General features: G+C 38.1%; 1 protein-coding gene across 3 annotated transcripts in view; it reads left to right on the top strand.

The window, feature by feature from the left end:
- Positions 1–22,494, top strand: part of ZNF804A (zinc finger protein 804A) — a 152,133-nt gene that overhangs the window by 17,947 nt on the left and 111,692 nt on the right. The gene's annotated exons all lie outside the window — the stretch shown is intronic.

The raw sequence follows: 22,494 nt of genomic DNA, 5'->3' as shown, positions 1-22,494 counted from the left end.
TGAGGCTTTCTTGAACAGTTTCTCTTGTCTTTTCTCTAACTCGTGTCTCAGAAGAACAGTCTCTCCAGATGACAACAATAATCAAATACTCTGATAAACATATGCCAGGTAATTGAATGGTTCCAGTGCATACGTGTGCATTTGCTCACTGGCTGTGAGGAGTCAGGCACCCATACGTGCTCTTCATCAAACTGATATTCGGGGTGTCTAGAAAATCTAAACGGCCGGAAAGCAGCCGTCTTGTTCAAAAAAGCCACTTAGCGAGACATTCAGCAAGGAAGTAACATCTTTAAAAATATTTAGTACCACTCAAAGCCTGAAAAAGCAACTTTATGAAATATTTAAAGGCCAGCATCTTTCAGGAGAAAGTTGAGCGGTTCTTCTGCAATGAAGTTACTATCTTTTAATTTTACAATCGCTCGACTCATAGGAAAAACTTACTGTGATTATTTTATTCTTGGATCCACTTAGTAGCTGGAAATACAGCCTGTAGTGAAATACGTTAATTGTTTAAAGGTGTCAGATATCAGAAGACAACTAGCTTCATTACACCATGTTAAGCATGTTAGAATTATATTTTAATATGTTCAAATCGCTAGGCAGACAGGGATCGTGAGCGTTTCTAGCACTTTAACATAGCACTCCTGACTCTCTTCACACGAAGAAAACCGATTTTTTTTGAAAGATACCTACTTATATAGTGTATGTTTTGCTTGCTTGCTCGTTAGTTTTCATTGTTAAACTTAGTTTTCTAATGTATACGATAGATTTTTCTGTTTACTGTAGTATTGCTTGCATTTCAGAAGTAAATGAAATTAATCCTGTGGTAAATTCATAAACACACTCTTCTGTCAAACTTTGTTTTAGTCTCTGAAACATTCATTTATCATCAGACTTGCTTAGTCTCATGTGTTGAGACTAAGACATACCACTGGTTCCCATCTCATTCTTCCTTCAGGGAAGTGTCCATCTCACTCATTTTCAGTGTTTGTAACAACATATTACAAGCTGTCAGTAAGTGACAGCTTTTAAAATAGGGTTATGTCTTGCTGTTCCACTAATACAATACACTGTAAATGAGATATCTTGCATGTTTTGCTTTTGGTGGTGACTGAATCACATATTTATTCTCATGTTCATGTTTTGCATATATGTGCCTTTGGATACTTTATGTATATCTGACCTGTTGAATAGCCAGAATGCAGCTGGAATTTTTGTCTCCACATGGCCTTCCCTGGTCCAGGCTGGTGAGTGGGAATCAGCAGAGAGCTACTCGTGCCTCCTGTAGCAATGATTGGAAACTGTTTTAGTCAATCGTGGGGATGTAGGAATGATCTTATTACCTTGGTTTGGAAATGCTACACCACGTTATCTGAGCAGGCTTTTAGCTTGAGAAAATGATGCGTAAATCAATTCAGCTTAGCTTTCTTTCCTCCTAGACTAAGCTAATTTGAATTGCTGTACATTGCTTACGGTTAAGGGCAGAAATCAGGGCAGCTGGTGCATACAACCTTGTAAGAAGCTGGAGTTGCCCATTTGAGCTGTCTGTGGCTTAAGTTCTGTAAAATTATTTTTGCCAGTACCTGCATTATAACTCATTGCCACAAGTTGGTGTGATTTGTGCAGTGGTGCTGGGACAGCTGAACTAGATTCCTTGTGGAGAAAAATGAAACTCCTCTCCCTGAATTTACCAAAATACATGTTAAGCCATCAGTAAGGACCCAAGCCCATGACTGCCCTTTGAATGGCTTTGAAACACGTGTTTCAGGCCAAGGGAGTTTGAATAAATCTAGTTTGAGGTCAAGTCCCATATCTGCTTGTGGTACATGTTTATTTATACTAACTGCATCGATCTAGAGATCCATCCTCTGGTGCAATTTCTTTATAATGTAGACGTGGCCACATGTCCACATATAATGTAGACTGAGCTACTTCCAGAATTAGCATTTTACTCTATAATATGAAAGTGCAATTAGATAATATAATAATTATACTGTTTTCTTTGCAGCATATGAGGTAATAAAGCAACACAAAAATAAAATATTTCACATTTTTGTATTATGTGCTGGTGTGCAAACACTCCCTCTTGCACACATGCACACAAAATTTCTTCCACACGTGGCTGGCAGTGTCTGTTTTGCCACGTAAGGAGGTACAAGGGAAGCAGGTCTGTAGAGCAAGAGCATCAAAACCCCAGTGTATGCAATGGATGGACTTGAGGGCTTTTTCCTCCTGCTGGCTCTGATCCGCCTCAGTGGGCTGCGAGGCTGTCAGCAGGTGGAGTGCGGTAAGGAGTCCTGGAGGACATCTTCCATTTTGACCTATGTGCTCCAGGACTTCTCTGTGGTGTACATCAAAACACAGTAAATGAAAGCAGTTGGGATGTCCAGAGGCACATGCTTTGGGAAGTGAAGTACTAATGCAGACACATCTGCTCATGTAGATGTATTTCTGCCAAACAACATTTACTAGAAACAGGTTTGTTTTTTCAGGTGAGAGATGAAAGTATGGGAGAGGTTGATGCTGTGTTTATGAAAACACATAACATTTAAGTTAATCTATATTTGCTGTTGTTTTTTCTTTTTCTTGAGCAGCATGTTCACGTGTCCTTCGAAATTAGTTGGTCTGCTCATCGTTAAAATCAGTGGAAATTTTAAGTAAACACTCAAGAACTAAGAAAAGTTCAAGCTCTTTCTGAGTGTTTGAGGGTAGAATAAGCGCCATGTCTGTTCATCTGTGTTGCCTGCAGGTTGTGTCTTGCTGGCTTCATTAGGAGTAATAGCATCAGTAAGAGGAACTATACTTTTGCTATCTCCCCTTGCCTTGTCCAGTTTTTTTCTCAATGATTGCATCTTTAAGTAGCTTATCCTTCCTGTTTCACTTTTCAGAACTGGAATCACGAAGCAAAACTTGTCATTCTTGCACTGCATATGTTTAATTCCTCATCTCTTTCAATTTAGGATTGTATGAACTGGACCAGAAAAACAAGGCACAATATTTGGAGAACTTATTTGAAGGTGGTTAAAATGTTGAATGCTTTTTCATCTGACACTGGACAGAATTTGTTGTAAAAGTTCAGTAATTAAGTCAAATCAGGTGTTGTGCTTCACACCTGGAGGAGTCACTTGGCATCAATGCTGCAGAGCTGCCCCCTTGAATTTCTTCAGCTGTTGTTCCAACATCTCTGTGTCAAAATAACTGAGTGCTTCTGTTCAGCCTTATCTGATCACTTCACTTAGATTCAGACATCCAGAAGAGCATGGGGGGAAAAACTGATTCACTGTAACGATTAAAAGAGAAAAAATTGGAGAGAGTTCTGCTCCTTCTCTCTGGGATGGGGACTCTGTTGGGCAGCTCTGGGTGTCTGAAAGGTTTGTTTGCTCTGCCTTGTGCCTGGTTACCTGGCACTCCTCCATGGTGGGACACAGCCAAGACTTCTCTGCAGAGCTCCTCATGTGGCCAGAGGAGTGACTGTTACCTCTCCGGTGTATACTGTTGTTTCTGAGTCTCCTCACTTTGGTAACCAGAACAGCAAAGGTTTCTCATTGAAGTTGGTGGCAAAATACCTGTTGAGTTTAGTGTTGCAGCTCTTTTCTCATAGTGCTGACTGTTTGTATGAGGCTTTTTTCCCTGATTATGTAAAACATGTGCAAATGTTTGCAATAGATGATTAAAAGTGTACTACGTGAACTTTTGGGATGTTATTGCTCACTATTGCTGGAGTAAATGCTGAGATATGTCTAAAAGGCTACAATGATCATTAGAATATTCATGTTTTTTGTGCATTATATTATACTTATGGATTTATATGTTTAAAATTGAGGAAGACTAATATCTCTGTATACTCCTGACTATTTCAAGGAAGAACAGTGAGTGGCCAGGCATTTTTTGGCTATAGAAGTATTTTGCGCAGAGTTGGAATGATACCATTTTCCTGTAGAATGAGATACAGGCAGGTCACTTGTGTTTTCACTGGTATGTATTTTAAATTACAAGGTAACTAGGTCGGTAGTGATGCATTTTACTGTTGTTATTGATGTGTAACCTGAACTGACAGTTCCCCTTAACAACTCGACATAATAGTCCTAAATGGGGTGGCTGCTACCTGCCTGCGCCGGGTCCTTCTGTTCAGCTGGCGTTTTGCCCACTTAGAAATTGCTTAATAAAATTTGAGTGAAATATATGGCAACATAGTGATGTTTTTAAAATCCTTACCAACATACCTTCCTTATTTTACCTCCAGCATTTAGTGTTGTCCATTGGCTGTATAATTAAAGTCAAGGAAGAAAAATAATGGAGTTTGCTCAGTTTGTAAGGAAGCGTGATCAAGTTAATTTTTAAACAGATGTGTAAGGTCAAAGAATAAGATGCAAATTTTGATCTTGAGATTAAATAGTGGCATAGCTAGAGACAGTCATTTACAAACCAATAATGTAGGTAAAGGAGAGGGGGCTGAAATGCTGAGTTTTGAGAATGTCACCTGAGCTGTAATTGCAGGGGCTGCTCATTCTTAAAAAAACAAAAAAACAAAAAACAAAAACCACCACCAAAAAATTCTTAAGTCCTTTTGGCTTCAGTAAGTATTGTGTGGAGTGTAAATGCACATTCCTAGTGCAACGCAGTGAGTAATGCTGTATATTTCAAAACATTCTGGTGGAACTGTGTCTGCTCACCCTATTTTCTCCCACCTGATATAGGTGTTCTGAAAACTTGGATATGTTGGTTTTTTTCTCTTTTTTTTTTTTTGTTTTTCCTCTTTTCTATTTCTAGTTTTAGATTCTGATGGAAAAAGACTTGTGACTGGACTGGCTTTTGCCAGGTGCTTCCAAGTAAGATTGGTTGGCTTGTGCTCAAAGCGAGCAGAAGGACAAGAGCAGCTCGGCACAGCTGGGTGCAGGAATGGGGAGCCAAAGCCCCGAATTAGCCATCAGCCCTGGCCAGGCAGGCGGGAGCGTGGATCAGATGCCTCCCAGGCAAGGCAGGAGGGTGCTGCAGCATCCGTCTTGCTTGACATTGGAGAAACCTTGAGCTGATCTAGTTTTCTTTGCCAAAAAGTGTCAGGTATTTTTTTTGTACTTTTGTGTCGCAGTTTCTTGCGATGCAGCTAGAAAGGTCTTTTAATTGAAATAGAGTAACTGTAGTCTGTATCCTGAATACATCTGTTGGATATTCAGTTTGAAAAAAAGGGGGGGAGGGGGCAGCAGTAGAGGAGATAATTAGAGGAGAACTAATTAAGTTTGTTGCTTTGTATTTTGTTATTATTTTAATTTGAAAAAAATGTATAATAAATACTCTTCCCTGCTGCCCTCTTCTCTCCTGCTGTCCTCTATTTTATTTCAAAGATGCAAGTATTTTAGGAGAGGAGATTTTTTTTTGAGTTAATTCTGAATATTTATATTTATATTTTCTACCAATTGACTGGACTCTGATCTTCTTGAACACAAGTTTTGATTAGGACATACAGATATATGAAAGGCACAGGATCTCTTCCCCTCCCCGACCCCCCCCGCTTCCCCCTTACAAATTTCCAGTATCTTTTAAATGCCAGGAATTCATTGGCGAGAATGGGAATTTCCAGGACCTGATCAGCAGCTCTAGGTATGTGCTCTGCAACCTGATGCTGGGGGTTTAGGCAGCAAGTTCATGGCAAAGGAGTCAGAGATTCCTCGTGCTCTGTGAATGGCTGCTCAGTGCTTGTGTCCTTTTGGCCTCGTGCAAGAGCAATAGAGCACACAAGCAGGCAGTTCAGTATGAAAAACAAACGTGGAGAAATCTGCCATTTTCCACGATGATTTTAAAAGCTGCAAAGCTTGAGATGAAATTATTATTGTATTTGTGTCTAAAGTATGGCTTCACTGTTTGTTAGGGATGAAAAGGAAAATGTTCCTGTTCTCTGCCGATTTGGTCCCAAACTCTTGACACATCTCCAGGCCAGGTGCTCACAGCTGTAGTCCCATGGGAACACAGGTCTCAGTGTTTTTAGGGGTAGGAGAATAATCATCCTTTGTCTGGCTTGTCTGGGTGTGAGCGCCGCTCTCCCCTCTGCTGGGGACTTTCTCTTGGTTCAGCCGGTTCTGCTGTTTGCAGGTTGCTCCTATGACCTTGGTTGGTTGATTGGTTTGGTTTTTCCTTCTGCTTTAATTAGTGTATGCTTTTAATTCAAAATCTTCTAGTGGAGTTTAGGGCATGCAGCGTTTATAGAAGTTAGCTTAAAATTACAACACTTTCTTTTTTTTTCCCTCCCCCCAGATCCCTCAGTAATTATAAGAAGGATAGAGTATTTTATCTAGAGCTTTTCCAGGCACAGTAGTTTAGTCAAGAAGGTCATCTCTTCGCTCCTGTTGAAAAATGTGTATTTGTAACTCTTAACATCATAATATCCCCTTGGGAATTTGGTTAATAAGAGAAATATAGATAAAATCACAATGATTTGATGGAGATCTGCTAAGGATGGAAGAGTTTAATCATTAATTATTGTTAAGGTAATAGTGAATATTTTACATTTGTAACACCTATTTGGCAATTTACAAAGAAACAGGCTTTAAAGTAAGGTAATCTTAGAATTGTACTTAGCAAGTTTAAAGTAAGTATTCCAGGAAACCAACTATGTGAGTATAGTTCCACTCATCTGTGGCACAGAACTTTAAAAGAAATGCTTGTGGTTTACATTTGCGTCTTTTATTACTAAATAATTAATGGATGGACACAGTGCACCTCCTACCAAGATTTTTGTAGGCTGTAGAGAATCACTAGCCATTCTGGTTGGACTATATACGTAGACTTTTTTTTTCTGAGTGTGGATGTGTCTAGTCAAGTGCAATTTCTTTGGAACACAGTGAGGATGAATACTGGATGATAGACATTAGACATACTGGGCTGGATGATAGACATTTGCAGTGCAGGAGAACACAAGTTAACTTTCAGCATTAATTAACTTTGGGCAAATAACTAGGACGCAGAGTTTTGCTGTTGGGAGGAGTATGGCACGGTTCTCTCTTCCCAGTTTATGTGCCCTTCCTTTGAGTTCACTGCCAAACTTAGAAAAATGTTTGGATGTAGCACAGATCTCGCTCTTTATTCGAATGTGAAAGGGTAGCTTTGGCCAGTACGCTTTACACTGAATCTCACAGAGCTTGTCTGTGTTAGCATTAAACCAGGGCTGCTGTTGTCAGTCCTGCTGACAGCACAAATTCAGCATAAAATCCGTTTCACGGATGTCTTTGTATCTGACCTGACCCAGGCCTAAGCTCCAGCAGCGATCTGGTATCATGCAGATTCAGCATCCATAAACACGTGTGAATGTGACCTTGAGTGTTTGCTTTGGATGGGATCTGCAGTGCCATCCTTGGTCTACATGGTATACAAGGGAATAAAGTAGAGAGTTGATTTCTGAGAAACAGAGGAAGGTTGGAAACATGAGTTTTGTCATTGAGGGCTTTTGTTTTCATGCACTATAATTCATCTGTACTTTGGCCAACTACCCAGTGTGATGAGGTGTGGATTTTTCTGGGAGGTGGGAAAGATTTTTGTGTTAGAGATCCATAATTATTCTGATGTTATGTCCGTATCTTATATGCTTTCAATGTTAATAATTTTTGCAAGTTTTATCAATGAGTTCTTATGAAGACTCTGAGTACTGTGAAACTGTTAGATTAGAGACAAGTGTAACGGAAAATAAACATTATTAGTAGTATTAGCTAGTGGTGTAAGATAGGGTAGGTGAAAATGGATCGAGGGAGTTGACTATGTTAACCGTCATCAGCAAGCTGGGGACTTAAAAGAAAACCTACAACCATTTGTATTTTTTTTTTGTCATTGTTATTGTTCCATTGGGATAGGAAGGGGACATGGTATTCATTAAGGCTTTTGAAAAGGGGGATTAGAAAGTCTGAGCCTGCCACACCAGTCAGTTTTACGGAGAAGGGTGTGGAGATGCCAGGAAAGACCTGACTGAGTATTAAATATAGTTACAGCACCTTAAGAGAGGAAGGAGGGAAAGGTCTGATCAGAGGTTTAGCCTCGGGGATGATTCCCCAGGAGAGGGAACTGTACCTGAGAGCAGCCCTGACAGCTCAGAGGCTGGTGTTAGTGCAATGTAGTTATGGGGTTCACACTTGAGTTCCTGAGGAACTGAAATTCCCTATACTTTTTTTGTTGTTATTGACACCATGATTTGGAGCAGCCTAGACTGATTATTTTATAGTGTAGTTTGGTATATTTGATTTAGTTTGCTAAGGATTAGTATATTTGATTTAGTCGCTTATTTAAAGTAGAAACTGACATGTACAACAGGATTCAGGCTCTTAGTTCCCAGTTTATCACAGGCTCAGGTGTCCTTATGCGTGTGAGATGCAGCTTCATCTCTGTGAGTGATGAAGGCGTTCTGGACTTTGCCTCAGACCAATGTTCTCCAGTATTTGTTTGTTCCCCTTAACTTTCTACTTGTAATTTTTTTAGTCTGTTGTGTGAGTCACCTTTTCCCAAGCCCTTGCTTTGATGGGGTGGGTGGGGATGTAAAGGTGGCTGCGTATCTTGCTTTGCAAACCTATGGTAAAACTAAAGAACAATTTAATTGGGAAATAAAATAAATGTATGCTTGGGTGGTTCTTTTTCAGTGCAGGGGAAATCTGACATGTAACACTCTTCATCAAATACACTATTCCTTATTACTCTTGTAGAGGTTTAAAGGAAAACCCAAAAGAATGAAGGAATGTGAGAAAGTATGAAGCAGGATCATTTTTCTTTGTAATCCAGATCCTCGTGTCTGTTAAAACACACACCACACTGGGGCAGCAGTTAGCAACACAGGTTGCCTGAGCTCCAGGCTCATGTCACCGGTGTTACTGATTTGGCATTCTTGGGTACAGCGGCACTTGATTTTTGTTGGCTTTGTGTGATTTCTTTTGAGACAAACTCAGTTGTCTGGTTTGGATCAAGTAGCAGTTGCTGCCTGCTTGGGTTGGTGTGTATGAAGAGGGAAAAAGGTTAAAGCAGTAACCTGATGCTCCTGTCAGCATCTCTGTATCTACTGTTCTCATGCACATTTTGAAAAGCATTTTGTGAACATGCACAGAGTAAATTAGCCGTGTCTGCCTATCTACTGATGACACCTTATGTTTTAATTTCCCCCTTTTCAGCTTTGGATTTCTGATGTAAAAAATGTAATTTTCAATTTTCTCATTGCAACCTCTGGTTAAAAGGGGTTTATAGGCATTACAGGCTGTATTTATTTTTACCTTCCTGAGGTTCATATTGCTTTCATGGATGCAAAAATTCTTCTGTTGATGAGAGCTGTGGGCTTCTGTGCCACTGAATGTTTAGAAGAAATGTGGCAGGAATCTGGTACATGGTGAACGTGGTGCAGTCTCCAGAGCTGTCCAAAGGCTCCTTCCATTCCTCCTCATCAGCTCCCAAACCTCTCTGAGAAAGGGCCAGGATATTAGGAAGTGTGCTGCCTATACTATTTGTTATTATTTTTAAACACTGTTAACATTTTGGTAGTCTGCCTGATAAAATGTTTGTTTATTTGAGATAAATAAATTATTTTTATCTATTTAGAACTGATTTTAAATGGAGCAAGGGAGATGAAGTTTCCTCCCCCCCAAAAAAAAAACAACAGCAGATAACAATTCTTCAGTGTCGTAGATGCCCGAATACAAGACTTCTATAGTATTATTTAAATTACTTAAATAATTGTATGAGGAGAGTGTAAGGTTTAGGTGAAGTATTTTGCAACATGTGCCTTCTGGCTTGAATATGCACACCCAGGCTCTGTGAGCACTTGAGCATGCTGCCTAGGATTTACATGTGAATTGAGAGAGTTCATTATGTACCTAATGACTGATTCAGGTTTGAGTCCTTATATTTTAAACTCATTGTTATCCTCTGTAGAACTAATGAGTTAATTTAAAATATTGTGTGACAAAGCCCACTAAGGTGATGATTTTATTATAATCTGCAATAATTACCTTTGGAAACTTCACAATTATCCCTGATTTCTCAGTTGATAGATCTGGTCATGCAGTGGAAGGAAATAAGTCAGAGTGAAAATGAATAGAAATCTGAAAATTCATGTGTAAAAAGTCAAGTATGCTTGGAGTGTCTGAAGAAGAAATACTGGTATATATGCTGTTTGATTCAGGCCCATCGCATTGAGAAAATAGACGATTTCATACCTACTTATATAACATTTTGATTTTTTTGTTCAGGCACGTCGTATATGTGGCTGGGAGCCAGTAAAAAGCTTGACCTGGTAGAACTGAAGCATCTGGCTATAACATTATTGATAAAAATGCAGTGCAAACATGCAAAAAATGTAGCAATATACATAAGCTATTTAATCTCCGCATGTCTTAATAAGAGGCCCAACTGATTTGTGGTAAATCTTGACTTTTTTCAAGGTAGAAGTTCTTTTGAACTGTCAGCTTGTATGTTTGTCTGAGTAAACCTATGTATTAGGCTGGCATATTAGATAGGTTTTGGTCTCAAAGTATTGAAAATGTATAGTGTTTTCACCAGACTTTATGTTGAAGATGGAGTAATGGTTATGCTGAAGTAATTTTTTTAAATATTCCCTTCAGTAGGGTTAGTATTTTATCTAAAAGGTTGTAATATAATTGACTACTAATAGGTGATGCAACTAGTTCTGTCTATTAAAAATTGTTTAAATATTGTATTATCCTTTAAGTGACTGATTAAAACCTTGTAATAAGTAGGGATGAGTTATCCATTTCTGTTTTGTTTTTGCTTCCTGAAGAAATTATGGAGAGAATTTAAGCATGATTTTTCAGTTTAGTGGCTACATACATTCGCCATTGATTATCCTTCATCTGTATGTACTCTGTGTGGGCTTGTATGTACATAAATTATGGATAGCTGTGTATGTCTGTTTTTAAATATGTACAGGTTTCCTGCTCAGCTTGGAACATTCAGCTCCATAGTTTAGGCACATGTACCTGAACTATTTGCACATATACATGTATTTTTTATAGGCCTAACTACATATCAACCTGCTTTATTTTGTATGTGTTATGTCCTTAAAAAATCTGCTATAGTAATCCTTGAAGGAAACCTTCCTTACTGCTTTAAATCAAAGACTATCAATAAACTGCCGTTACACTCCAATGGACAAGGTATTTGTTCTTCCTGCTAAATGTAACTTTTTCTTTTGTTTCCAATTGGAAGAAGTAAGACAGAAAAATGTCCCTGCCCATACAAAGAATTATACATTTTAATATTTAATTTTCCCCTGCCTTAAGTCTTAAATGGTGACCTACAGGCTGCGTGATGAACAGAGCACAGAAATGGTCTGTGTACTGCATTATTTTTTTCTTTTGAGTTATACATATTGGCAGTGGGGTTGTGTGTAAAGGACCTGAGGTTAATGTATATTTTCGGGATGTGGTATTTTAAAGGAGGTCGAAGTAGAGATTAGCGAGGAATGGATGAAGAGGCGCATGGACGGTTTAATGTTGTTTTTAAAACTCCTTGCTCGTGAAGGGAAAGTCTTTTGTTTCCTTAATCTGCCAATTAATTGTTTTAATTGTTAGTGTGGAGATTTACCAGCAGTAGGTGGGAAGTGCCAAATAATGAACATGTCCTCATTGAATACGTGTACAGACAGTCATTACTTAGCTGGGCGCTGGCTGAAGCTGCCAACCCAGCTCCCATTGCACACCCCCATCCAGTGCTCTGCAACTAGAGGGTCCTGTAGAAACTAAAGATGTGCAGAGAGTTGTTTTCAAATCCAGCTGTTTCTAAGACCAAAGCAAAGGCTACTATTTAAACCAGTAAAAGAATATTCTTATTGGATGTCCTTGTATTTGTTGCATTATTCTTAAGTGTCTTCAAAATAAATCCAGAACTCCAGCAAGTTCCTCTGCAAAGTTCCGTTATTTTTTTGAAGGTTTTGTCAGAGATCTTCACTGTATTTTTGAAATGCTGTCTATTACCACTGATGGTGTTATTTTTATTTTTTTCCTTTTAACAAGGTTAGCAGTTCTGTGTCTGGGGCTCTCCGGGTGTTTTCATAGCTCAGCAGATACTAGCACAGTTTTAACCTCCTCACTAGATTAAATAGATTTTTGCGTGTTAGGTTTAACTATTTTGCTGAACAAACCCTCCAGGATTGTGTGCATAGTGAAGTGATACTAAATATCAATAATTTAGGAAAATGTGTAAGTCTGCTGTATTTTTATATGAAGCTTCTTAAAAAAAAATGAAAAAAAAATCTCATAACCATATTCACAATATTTATCCCAGTGTTTTTCCTCATAATTTTAATGGTAATATCTTATCTTATGCCCTTTTTCTTTCTCATACTCTTGCATCGCTTCTCACAAACCATTTGATTTCTGTGGCTCCTGACATTAACTACCCTATGGTGCTCTGGGTGGCTCTACCTGGTAGAAGCTCAACAGAAAATTTTGTGGTAGACTTGTTTGTGTTTGAGAAATGTTGACTGTTTAGACCCAGATTTTAGTCTTTTACCTGCATGAACTAATATTTTACGCTGAGTACTTCCATTGCAATCAGTGGGACATCTAGAAAAAGAAATTGCCAAGATTACCAGAACAGTAGGCCGTATCTTCCCAAGTTTATTTTTTTCCCCGTTTGCTCTATTGTAGCAGCTTCTTAAATCTTCTGACAGAAATCTCCCCTTTCCTTGAGAGACAAAGGCAAAGTATCAGAAGAAAAACTGGTCTGCTTTTGAAGATGCCTGTTTGCTCAGGGGAAGGTCTTTAAAACCTGTAGCTTTACTATTACTCCTCAGTTGGGCTTCATGGGTTTAGAACTGTTACTGCCATGAAAAAGGAGGACAAGAAAAAATTCATGACTTTCTTTCTGAAGATGCGTTTGAGAATTTTTTTTTAATATATATTTTTTCTGGAATCTCCCCTATGCCACTGAAAATACACAATCAAAAGTATGGGTTTGTTATACTGTTTATAATGGATATTTTAAGTAAAGATTGGATCTTTCAACTCTGGAATTTTACAGCCGTGTGTGGCAGTATGAAATGGCTGTGGTTTTGATTACCATTAAGTTGTGTTTTACAGTTTTCTCTGGAAAAAAAAATGTTACCTTTTGAAGGAACTAAGCAGTTCTTCAAGGGCTGATCCTGTCATTATTGCCCATGTTTTAAAGTCTGATGAATTTCCAGGGTGCTTTGTGTGAATGGAGGAGTCTGATGAAGCAGAATGGTGTGTTCCCATTTCTGTTTCAGTTGTGCTTTGTTCCTTCCTGCTAGTTTTTCCCATTTGGCTAGCAGTGAAGTGGAAAGGGTACGTGCTGTACCCACGCCAAAGGTATCTTAAATATTGGCCACGTAGTCTGGAGGAAGGGGAAGAAGGGCGAATAGACACTCTAATCCCCCACCCCGCCACCCTGGGGCAGTTTTCCTTCCTGGATTTCAAGTTATCAGTCAGAAACTCATAGATTGACTTGTGAGTAATTAAAAACCAATCTCAAAACACATATCCAGAACTTCCAATCTCATTCCGTTCTGCCCCATGGCAGAGCAGGTGGTTCAATATCATTGCTCTCTAGGAATAGCTAGTTTTAAGTTTAAATAATAAATGTTATGTTATATAAACTTGTGTAAGTACCTCTCCAGTAACTATTTCTGCCCACTCAATCCTGGTCTGTGTCTGTACTGATTGCTGGCAGCCCTCACACCCTGTTGAAGCTGATGGGTGCGTTAAGAAGGTTGAGGATTCTTCTCACAGCAGTGAGTTGACGTGAACTCATTTTTAATGGGGAGGTTATCTCACTTAATGCCGTTGTGTTTCATTAAAAGACTTTGGATAATCTGCAATGCAGAAATACGCTCCGTTAGGTAAATGGTGAGCTTGTGACCTTTGTGTCGCTTGATTCTGTAGTCTTATTTATTCCAGCCACATTAATAGGCTTTCAGGGCTGTATGCCACTGAAGTTGAACTGTGCAAAAATGTTCATGTTAACAAATTTGGCTTATGAATAAGTGAGGACAAATTTTAGGACTTGAGAGTTGGGAAGTATTTAATTATTCCAAAATTAGATTATTACTGTTCTATACAACTTCCAAATCCTGAGATTCAAAAATATAAGTATACTTATGTGGGTGGCTCCTTGTTCATTTTTATTTATTAATTTTTAAGAAAATGTTTCCTGGACATTGCTGATTTACTATCTGTCTTCAAAACACATTGTATAACACAAACTTCGGGGAGTTTGAATATGCACCTAGTTTTAAGTTAAAATAATGAATGTTATGGTATATTAAGTTGTGTAAATACCTATCCATAACTCAGCCAACATTTGCAGCAATTAGAGCGGTAGACGTCCCTCCAAGGATGTCTTGTGTCGTGCGTGGATCCTGAGCTAATGTTATGGAGGCACCTTCATAGTCTCGGTGGCTGCAGAAGCACCTTGTCCTGGTCTCCTGTGAGTCAGCAGGTGGGTCTGCTGGCCATGGATCCCATCCAGCTGTGGTGGGACCCATGGGAATGAATAGTGCTGCTGAGAGCACTAGTTTTCTGAGCCCGATGAGATGTGACAGTGTTCTGCTTAGCTGATAAATCGCCATGTAGCAGGAAGGATGCTACAATGAGTATTGATTTCTTTTGTGCATAGAGCTCATTTTGCTACAGCCTGTGAATTGCCTTCATGAGCTGACAATCCATTAAGGATCACTTTGTGTGTCTCTTCCTTCATTATTGCTTCTTTTACTGCTTTCTGCTTTACTGCCTTTAAAATACATTGTCAAGGCAAAAATAAAATAGGTAAAGGAGAAACTCTAATAGGAACAAAGCAATCTGACTCTTGGTAAATTGCTTTATTGCAAAAAATATTTTACTAGGAGACTGTCTACAAAGACAATTTCAAGGACCTAAACAGATTATCTGAAAATTATTTTATAGTAGGGTAACTCGCCTAATGATTGTAATTTTGTGTCATGACATAGACCCATAGGGGTTTTTTTAAAGTCTTAAGACCTAAAATTCCAGTTTTATGTGGACATAATTTAGTCTTGTCCGTTCTGCTTGGCCAGTCCATACCTCAAACTCTGAATATGTGCCAATAATACCTTCATAAATGCAATGATTTATTTTTTTCATGTCTGGGTTGTTTCTTCTGATTCTGAGTAAGCAAGGAAACACTTTCTCTATATTATTTTGTTTGCTTTTTCAAGGAAATAGACAAGGTTTGTGGCACAAGTGCACTAGTAGTAAAAATGTAGGGTTTTTTTTCAAGAAATCTTGGTATTTTCCTTAATCACATAATTGCATTGATTAGGTGATTAGGTTTGGAAATTTCCATTGTAGGAAGGATTGGAATTAAAGATTTCTGTATAAGGCTATCAGTTATAAGACTAGCAAATTAAGAGAACCACTGTGCTCCATTATGGAAGAAAGGGTATTATTTTTGCCACCGAGAAAATTTTTTAACTCGTAAAAACTTCCCACATGTCTCTGGTTTGTATCCTTTTCATGTTGTTTTGTTTGGTATTAGGCAAGTCTTGTCCTCCCACAAGTCTCCTTCTATTGCCAACCTCTTAATCTCAGGGCTGGATATTGACTTTCTGCATAGTGTTTGCTGATCTAGTGGTGAAAAGCTCTACTGAAGAGCTGGACTGCGTCTTTAGGAAATGGATGTTGTTCTTCACAGCTGTTTTAAATGATAAAACTAAAATGTCCTGTGGCACTGGCTGTTAAAATGCAGTTTAATGAGGTTGGTCACATGAGCAGGGTGGCTTCGCATGTGGGATTTTTCTTTCTTTCTTTCTTCCCCCCCCCTGCCCCACTTCAGCATTTCTGTGAAGATCTGATTCATCTGAATTCTGCAGCCTCTGCAGGTCCTGAGCTCTCCTGCCAGGAGGCTCAGCCTCAGTTCCTGCCAGGAGCTCTCTGGTGGACAATGACCTCATTAATGGCATCTCCTGGGCTTCTCACTGCAGCGATGCTGAGCTATTTCTACCCGAGTGACTCTAAATACATAAAGCAAAGTGGTTTTGTACAAGTGGTTGGCCAGACTCTTGATAGGTGCTTTTTCCCCCCAATCTCTTCTTCCTTACCCTTACAATTTTAGCATTGGCTATAGTATTATCTTCCCATGCTTATTTCCCATTGCCTCTAGTTAGTGACCTGATGAGTTATGTTCTAGTCACAATTTATTTTAAAAAATAGTAATAATTGAGGTCATTGAACACCTTTTTGAAAGCTGTTTCTTGATTTCCTTGAATGATCATGGCAAGGGTACAGAATTAAAATGTATTTTTCCTTTAAAACACATGGTACCATGGGGTGCACTACATGACTTCAGTCCCCTCTCAAGAGTGGAGAAATGATGAACTGGATAAGGCTGATCAGGTCCAATGGGAGATTTTCTGAAACAGACTTAAATCTGTCTTTCCAATTGTGTGGTATAGATTAATTTGGAATTATTACTAGATGCAGAAGTGAATGAATTTGGTAACCCCTCCTTGAACCACAAATGCCAAATCAAGAAGTTTTCATTTGGCGAATTATTTTTATTGCAATTATTATCCCAACTTCTTTACTGAGCTCTTTTTTTTTTTGTTGCAAACAGTGCTGTCCTCCTGATACGGTTAAACAATGTGACCACTGGACTATGGAAGCGGCTACAACTCTTTGTGTGGATCCTTTGAATGTTTTTTTTTGGTTGGTTGATTTTTTTTTTTCCACTAAATACATAGAAGATGAGATAATCTCAGAGCTTGGTACTCTGTATAAACTCAGCAGCATATTTTTTCTATATTTTGATTGACTTGACTTCATTTTCTGAATTTCATTTTTTTGTTGTTCTTAACATTATTTTTATTGTTGCATGGGAAGGGCTTTTTATTTATTTTGGAGGTGGGTTGTTTTTGTTTTGTTTTGTTTTGTTTTTTCCAGGGGCTTTGGCTTTTATCAGTGAATACTACAGCACCCACTTTTTTATTTGTTTAGGGTCAAATCCTTGGTCATGTACATGGAGCATCAAGAAACCCAGAAATAAGAGTTTCGTGCCATTTCTGCATACGATAGAGTGTCAGGAGGGCTGGAGGCACCTGCTCCATGCTCAGGTCCCATGATAGCAGACACCTTATAAATTTATTCTTACCCTTTATGGTGGTTATTTGAGCAGTCAGGTGGGCAGCTGGGATGAACTTGGTCTGTAATTCACTTGAAATCCTCTCGAGATCTCAGTTATGAAGCAGTTTCTTGTTCTCTTTTTCCCCTATCTTTGTCTTCCCTCGGTCCTAAACCCTCTGGTGACATGTTGGATGGTGGGGACCAAGCTGTGGTCAGTTTTGTAGCATCATCATTATGAGCACAGAACTTTGAAGTCAGTTTTCACCTTTATTTTTCTGCTAGTTTGTGTTAAATATAATAGTATGTGCTATATAAGTACACATGTATCTTTTGCAGCACCTCAGCAATGAATCATTTGGTGTGGCTTTGAGGAACTGGATAATCTGAGTATTCATACCGGAGTTTTTATTCTGCGAGCCAAATAAAGTGTTAAATCCCAGGTTTCCTACATTAATCTGCCATGGGTAGATGGAAAGACTGGTTTTTGGTTTAAAATATGGGACAAGATAGTTTCATTTTTATGCATATATTACACAACTCTTTTAATAATAATAACAACTCTAAGCTCAGCGTATCAGTATAAAAACACTACAGTAAGCATAAAACCTAAAAAAAAAAAATAATCCATGTACAAATGTACTTTGCAAAATTCTCAGGAAAACTTAGTGGTCCAGCTTAGATTTACCAAGATATTTGGTGATATGAAAAGCAGTAGTCTTGTATTTCTTCTCAGTTAATAAAAGCTTCCTCAAAAAAACGCTGGACATGGTGAGGCTTTTCCATGGACTCTTACAAGCCATACCCAAAGCTGAGGGGGCAGTGGTGGGAGGATGGGAAAAATGCCTTTTATTTTAAATGAGAAATCATTGTATCTTTCGTACTTGTGCTTTTTCATAGTATTTAGTATTTCATTTGTCACACACAAAGTCTTCCCATCCTTTTTCCATTTGTACTTGTGTCCTGGATACTAATGTTTCTTCATCTGCTTATAGCAGAAATAATTTTAGTATTCAAAATATTGGGGTGCTATCAGTTTAGCAAAACAATACTTTGGGGTTTCTCCTGATGCCAACATTGTTGATTTTTAGACCACTGCCTCAGTAAATAATGTCTTATTTTCCTAAATTCTGTCATGTTTATGATTCAAGCTGATAACTTCTGGAGCCCTTATGTCAGTTCTTGCGCGTCCACAATGCGTTATTTTATAGTTTCTTTTTAAGATAATTATAAATATTCTCTTGAGGAGTGTTTTTTCCATAAAGGGGTTCATATCCCAATTTCTATTTCCAGCTATAAATTTTCAAGGATTATGCAAAGAGAACAAGTTAATGATGAAGTATCTGGCTAATAGAGATATAGATATATATATATATATTTTTTTTTTTTTCCTTATGGACATTCAAACTCCTGTAAGTTTTGAAATTACCACTTTTATTTTTAATATCCCTTTGGCTAAAAAAAATCACTTCTGAAAGATAAAAGAAAAATAGTTTTAGTACCATGCTTGGATGCAGTAGGTCTGCTTTTGCTTTATATTTATTGGAAATCTTTCTAATATTAGCAAGTCCTCACAACTCCTGACAGGCTGTTTTTTTGTAAGTTGGGAAAGACTTTTGTTGAGCATGCCAATGAGTTAAACATGCAAAACTACTCTGGGTGGTATTTTGTGACAACTGTGAAAAGAGTTAGGAGAAAGATCTCCACATCACAGTATATTCTGTACAAGACTAAAACCGATACCAAGTAGTGACTTACCCCATGCTGAGCTTTATATGCAAAGCAGACTGGAAGCAATATGGACTTCCCATCCCAAAGCAGAAAAGGGAGGTATCTTACAAGAAAGAAAAGGGGAGGAACAGCACACAGAAAGGAAGCAGAGAAATGATATAAAATAAGCTTTGCAAAGGGAAAAATCATTCCTTTCCCTCTAATGTTAATGAAAAGAACATGACATTAAGATGTTTGCAAGGTGAGGCAGTTGATCTGTGTCATTCTGTGAACTTGGTTGTTGGCCAAGAGAGAAAGTTGCCCAGGGTGAGAGGAAGAAGACAAATATCTGACACTTGTGTGCAGTGGGTTCAGCATGGGCAATCTCCTTGCTCTTGGTGCCAAAGCACCCAGCATAGCGGGGATACAGCCGGCTGGTGGGCGGCTCAGGCAGGATGCTCTCTGGCACAACACTGGCTGGTTTAGGGTATATTGAGACATCTTAGGAAAAATTCTTTGAATCTCAGTTGTGAAATTTTGATCGGTTAAATTTATTTTTGTGAGGTATGGTGTTAGCAAGTCATACAGTGCTTGAGATGTATTTAGGCAGCATGAAAAAAACAAAATAATTCAGATGAAATACACCTTTTTAAAACCCATTAGTTTGATCTTAATTGAATTTAATCTGGTTTGCTTGGATTCAGGTTTCTTTTTATAGTAATAAGCTGATTGCTTTCAGTCATTTTTATATGTAAGTAATTTTAAATACTTTGAAGTATGAGTTGTTGCTTTAGTGTCACAATACTTGAGAAAGAATGTGAAACATGCGTAACTGAGAAAAACTTGAAATAATGTGAAAACAATGAGAAAGGCAGAGCAATTTTTTTGGGAAAATTATTACTTAAGTAACTTCCAGCAACTACATACATAAAATATTTCTTCTAACCACAGTAGTTTGGACTGATTTAAATGTAAAGCAGATAAGTTAATTGAAATTAATCCTACATTTTTACAGTAAAGTATTTATAGTGACATACTTTTGTTTTGAAGATAATCTGAGTGTTTTAGGGCTACACAGATATGATTAATTCCCTTTTACCCATATGTCAGCTTAGTCTATAAGGTGATGATTGAAAGTTGGGGATTAAGAAAAATACTTTTTCAGTGTTACTTGTTGATAAGTTATGATAGCCTTATCAACATCAAAAGCACCTATCATGGTTGTAATGCTGATTTACTGATAAGATGCTACTGAACTTCTTATTGTGTCTTTTATGCTTTTTTATTCTGTCTTTGAATTAAAATGCTATACTTGGTCATTAAGTCATATAGTCAAGTTTATTCTGATATAATTCTCCTGGTACCAGTTTTTAATGTGACAGATACATATGAGGACTGTGTTGTAATAGCCCAAAATGAAAGAACATGCTGATATTTTAGCAGCCCCTTGGGGCTTTTGGCCACTTGTGGCTTAGTGATTTAACTTGGATGCAGGAGATCTGGATGCAGCTCATGAATTTATCCTTGACCTCTAGCAGGGAAGTTCAAAAAAATTTAGATCTGAACACAATTAATAGCTGTCAAAAATCCTGGACTGTGCCTGTCTTCGGTTATTTATAAAAAGAAAAAAAAAAAAATGAGAAACACCTTTATTTATTTACTTATTTTTGTTTTGTCTTCCACCTTTGTAAAAGTAAACTAACTGTGGCACATTGATGTAAAGATTAGAGGAACAGGATCACAGTTTTTGTCTGTTGACCTAAGGACCCACTCCCAACAAATCCTACCTGCTGTATATGCTAAACATCTTATTGCGATGATAATATTTTCCATAGTTAAGTTATGCATCTTTTAAAAAACATTAACTATGCTGTAAAAGAATTTAAGAAGGAATTAGAAAGTTCTATAGCTATTTTTGATCAAGCAGAAGACATAGCTGTAATCTGAAGGATGACTTCTGTTAATTTGCCCATTTTGAACATCTACAACCACAAAAAAAATCTGTGTGATTGCACATAAATATATACTGATAAGCATGAAGCATTTTTTCCCTCTAATCATTTTCATTTAAAAGCTTTAAAATGATTTACAAAGCAAGAATAAATGTGCTAAATTTATCTTTAAAAACAAGACTTAAATTGCAAACATCTGAAAAATCATAGAATGGTTTGGGTTCAAGGGACCTTCAAAAGTCATCTAGTGCAACCACCCTGCAATGAGAAGGGATTTTGAATGGAAATGAGCTGAGATAAAGGCAGCTGTTACCAGTTTTGCTTTAAATTTATTTTCCTAGTGTTGTGGAACTAAATTTATTCTGGATAAAATACCATCACGGAGGAGTCTTTCCTGTGAAGCCTGAGTAGAGGGCTTCACTTCTACAACATACTGATGACTCCTCACCCCTGCCACCCCCTGGCCACGGCTTTCTGCAGAGGCCAGGTTGCTCACCCAGCCAGGAGGTGCCGTTGACCCAACTCTTTGCAAATTCCTCATCTTTTCGTGGCTATCACCCATTTTTCTCCAACAAGCTTTCCCTCACTGCAGAGCTACTGGGCAACAGGAGTTTCCTTGCTCATCCTGGTATTCCCAGATGTCCCTTCAGACATCCCGCAGAGATAGGACCAAGGGGTGGGTTGGCCCCGGGTGTCCCAGTAGCCATCACAGAAACAGCCAGTGCTCCTGGGGACAAGGTTCACAAGTCGCGGCAAATATATCGGATATCTGTGAAGTTGTAGAGCTGCAAATTCATAAATTGTGTTGGGCAAATATATATATAATGTCAGCATTACTTTTTTCTCCCAGACACCGGAGTAGTTTGAAATTTCACCTTTTTTCCCCTTCTCTGAATGATATTTTTAAAAAATATAACTTTGATGAGCTTGTTTGAGGGTGGGAATTATGTATTTTGATTTTTCCAAAATAGAAATGTTTTGCTTAAAGTTGCAAACCAACTGCTAAAATCCATCTGGGTAAACTAGTTTTGCAGTAACATATCCCAACTTGCAGCTTCTTTGCATGTAACCCGTCTGCTGGATTGTGTAGCCAAGAGAGATGATGGAGCTTTCTGATGGCAGCACCGTTTCTCCAGAGAGACCCAGCCACAGAAGAGGAGAGGACTGGAGGGTGTTGGGAGACAGAAATGCGCTTTTCGATGTTTTGCTAAAATATTTTTAAAAATCAAATGCTTTAATTCTTTTTGTAGGCATTCCAGATCAATACAGAGGAGAAAAAATATAATGGTTTGGATTATATGATAGAGATTACAGAGAGTTTGTTTTCTACCAGAAGACTTGATCTGATGGAGAAGTCACTAATAGCTCTGCTGCATCTCCTGAGGGAGAACCTGGATTTGACTCAACTACCCCATAGGTACTTTGCCTCAAGTGCTTTAGCTTGTATTTTGCCAAATCTTCCAATCTTTCTTCTCAGGCTGTGGCTTTTTTAAAAAATAGTTGTTTCAATAAGAGAATGCAAAATTTACTTACATATCTGTTGTAGAAAAAGAATATATAATAACAAAGACATTAAAAAGCCAGATTGTTGAGACCCTTGTTCAAGCAGTCCAGATAATTTCATTAAGAAAAAAGTCCTTGATAGAGTAATTTACAGGATTACAACATCCTGCCAATAGTGAACAGCCTCCCCAACATGTATTTAAGTTCTAGTGAAATAAACTAAGAAGTATTAATTACTAAATGATAAAGCTGTGTTT

This window comes from Patagioenas fasciata, chromosome 7, assembly GCF_037038585.1.
Source record: "Patagioenas fasciata isolate bPatFas1 chromosome 7, bPatFas1.hap1, whole genome shotgun sequence".
NCBI classification, from domain to species: domain Eukaryota; kingdom Metazoa; phylum Chordata; class Aves; order Columbiformes; family Columbidae; genus Patagioenas; species Patagioenas fasciata.
This window is presented reverse-complemented; position numbering and strand designations above follow the sequence as displayed.